Raw genomic sequence first — 3,169 nt, forward strand, 5'->3', positions numbered from 1 at the left:
GGCATGAGGACTGCAGATGTGACCAGGGCAATAAATTGCAATGTCCGTACTGTGAGACACTTAAGACAGCGCTACAGGGAGACAGGACGGACAGCTGATCGTCCTCGCAGTGGCAGACCACGTGAAACAACACCTGCACAGGATAGGTACATCCGAACATCACACCTACAGGACAGGTAGAGGATGGCAACAACTGCCCAAGTTACACCAGGAACGCACAATCCCTCCATCAGTGCTCAGACTATCCGCAATACGCTGAGAGAGGCTGGACTGAGGGCTTGTCGGCCTGTTGTCAGGTAGGTCCTTACCAGACATCACCAGCAAAAACTTTGCCTCTGCTAGGGCCATTCCCCCCCAGAAATGTCTGGGAACTTGCAGGTGCCTTGGTGAAAGAGTGGTGCAACATCTCACAGTAAGAACTGGCAAATCTGGTGCAGTCCACGAGGAGATGTACTGCAGTACTTAAACAGTTCATCATGAAACAGTTCTACCACAACTTTTCATACACAGTGGGAAGTTGTAACGAACAACAAATTTAGATAGATCCTGCTCTTACCATGAGAAACCGATGTCCCAATCTTCTCCTCCTCTTCTTCCTCTTTAATGTTGACATTCAGCTCCAGTGTTTGACTGCAGTCTTCCAGCTTCACTGATGCCATCTCTGGATCCTGCAGTGCAAACTGGGCTCCACTGTCACAAACAGGACCCAGTGACTGTCGGTTTGGACTCAGTGTGGAAGGAGAGAGACAGGCTGGGGTTGTCCTAACTGTTGATGTTAACGGCCTCATACCTGAGTCGGCAAGTAGTACAAGAGAAACAGACCCAAAAGTTATTTTCTTGAAAGTTCTGGCAAGGTCTTTCTTCTCTATAAAATATATTCTATTTTTACTTGTTCAATTATCTAATTCAGTGCTCGACTTGGACTGAAATAGTTGCCGATACTCATTTTGGCTGCCGGTACTGTTTATATTTAGGTGCAGGAGCTCCACAACACTTTTGAGCTAAAACTTAACCTATAGTAGATAAACGCATAAATGCCTCAAAAACCATTTAGTACAAGGTTACAGTTTGTTTTAGGCAGCACAATGTGCTATTTTCCTTAATAACCTTGTATTCACTATTTTACTTTGAAAAAAAACAATTATTTCCTGTTCACACCATAGTAACGTTTATAGATAAAGACAAACTGAATTTGTCAACGTTATTACACATGTAGAAAAAAGATAATCATTACAGTTAAAGATAATCAAAACAGTAAACCGTAGCTGTAAAATTGTCTACCTCTGCTACATCCACACTTCCTGCACTGAAGTCCGTTGACACAGACCGAGCGGGTGCCGCCATTTTACCACTTTGTGAATTTTTCCTTTCATGGAGCTCTACGGATAATTCCTTCGACCTCACGACTTGGATTTTGCTCTGACGTGCACTGTCAAATGTGGGCCCTTATATAGTCAGGTGTGTGCCTTTCCAATCAATTTAATTTACCACAGATTGACAACAATCAAGTTATAGAAATATCTCAAGGATGATCAATGAAAACAAGATGCACCTGAGCTCAATGTCGATTCTCATAGCAAAGGGTTTGAATAATTTTGTAAATAAGGTATTTCTGTTTTTAATTCTTTATAAATGTGAAAACATTCCTAAAAACCTGCGTTTGCTTTGTCATTATGGGGTATTGTATGTAGGTTGATGAGGAACGTTTTTTAATTAATTAACTTTAGAATAAGGTACCTTCTCCGCTATGCAATCTGGTTTCCGAGCTGGTCATGGGTGCACCTCAGCCACGCACAAGGTCCTAAACGATATTATAACCGCCATCTATAAAAGACAGTCCTGTGCAGCAGTCTTCATCGACCTGGCCAAGGCTTTCGACTCTGTCAATCACCGCATTCTTATCGGCAGACTCAACAGCCTTGGTTTCTCAAATGACTGCCTTGCCTGGTCCACCAACTACTTCTCAGATAGAGTTCAGTGTGTCAAATTGGAGGGCCTGTTGTCCGGACCTCTGGCAGTCTCTATGGGCGTGCCACAGGGTTCAATTCTCGGGCCGACTCTTTTCTCTGTATATATCAGTGATGTAGCACTTGCTGTTGGTGATGCTCTGATCCACCTCTATGCAGACAACACCATTCTGTATAAATCTGTCTCTTCTTTGGGCACTGTGTTAACAAACCTCCAGACGAGCTTAAATGCCATACAACACACCTTCCTGTGGCCTCCAACTGGTCTTAAATGCAAGTAAAACTAAACGCATGCCCGCACCCGCCCGACTAGCATCACTACTCTGGACAGTTCTGACTTAGGTATTTGTAGTTGTCCACATAATCTAAGTGTCTAGTTAGACTGTAAAATTTCCTTCCAGACTCACATTAAGCATCTCCAATCCAAACTTAAATATAGAATTGGCTTCCTATTTTGCAACAAAGCCTCCTTCACTCATGCAGCTAAATACACCCTTGTAAAACTGACTATCCTGCCAAATCCTTGACTTTGGCGATGTCATTTACAAAATAACCTCCAACACTCTACTCAACAAATTGGATGCAGTCTATCACAGTGCCATCCGTTTTGTCACCAAAGCCTCATATACTACCCACCACTGCGACCTGTACACTCTCGTTGGCTGGCCATCGCTTCATACTCGTCGCCAAACCCACTCGCTCCAGGTCATCTATAAGTCTTTGCTTGGTAATGCCCCACCTTATCTCAGCTCACTGGTCACCATAACAATACCCACCCATAGCACGCGCTCCAGCAGGTATATCTCTTTAGTCAGCCCCAAAGCCAACTGCTCCTTTGGCCACCTGTCCTTCCAGTTCTCTGCTGCAAATGAGTGTAACTAATTGCAAAAATCACTGAAGCTGGAGACACTCACTAACTTTAAGCATCAGCTGTCAGAGCAGCTTACCGATCACTGCACCTGTACACAGCCCATCTGTAAATAGCCCACCCAAATACCTCATCCCCATATTGTTATTTATTTTTGCTATTTTGCACCCCAGTAACTCTAATTGCACATCATCATCTGCACATCTATCACTCCAGTGTTAATGCTAAATTGTAATTATTTCACCACTATGGCCAGTTGTAAATGAGAACCTGTTCTCAACTGGCCCACCTGGTTAAATAAAATAAATAAAACAGTTCTACAGCAACTCTTCAT

The 3,169-nt window shown here is 43.4% G+C and overlaps 1 long non-coding RNA gene across 2 annotated transcripts in view; it reads right to left on the bottom strand.

The window, feature by feature from the left end:
• Positions 1–356: 356 nt before the first annotated feature.
• The window catches only part of LOC135543204 (uncharacterized), a 4,655-nt gene continuing 1,842 nt past the window's right edge, over positions 357–3,169 (bottom strand). For both annotated transcript variants that reach the window (XR_010456186.1, XR_010456187.1), the window contains exon 3: positions 357–790. This is a non-coding gene — a long non-coding RNA (uncharacterized LOC135543204). The remainder of the gene's footprint in view (positions 791–3,169) is intronic.

The sequence above is a fragment of the Oncorhynchus masou genome, chromosome 7, assembly GCF_036934945.1.
Source record: "Oncorhynchus masou masou isolate Uvic2021 chromosome 7, UVic_Omas_1.1, whole genome shotgun sequence".
In the NCBI taxonomy this organism is placed as follows: Eukaryota; Metazoa; Chordata; class Actinopteri; order Salmoniformes; family Salmonidae; genus Oncorhynchus; species Oncorhynchus masou.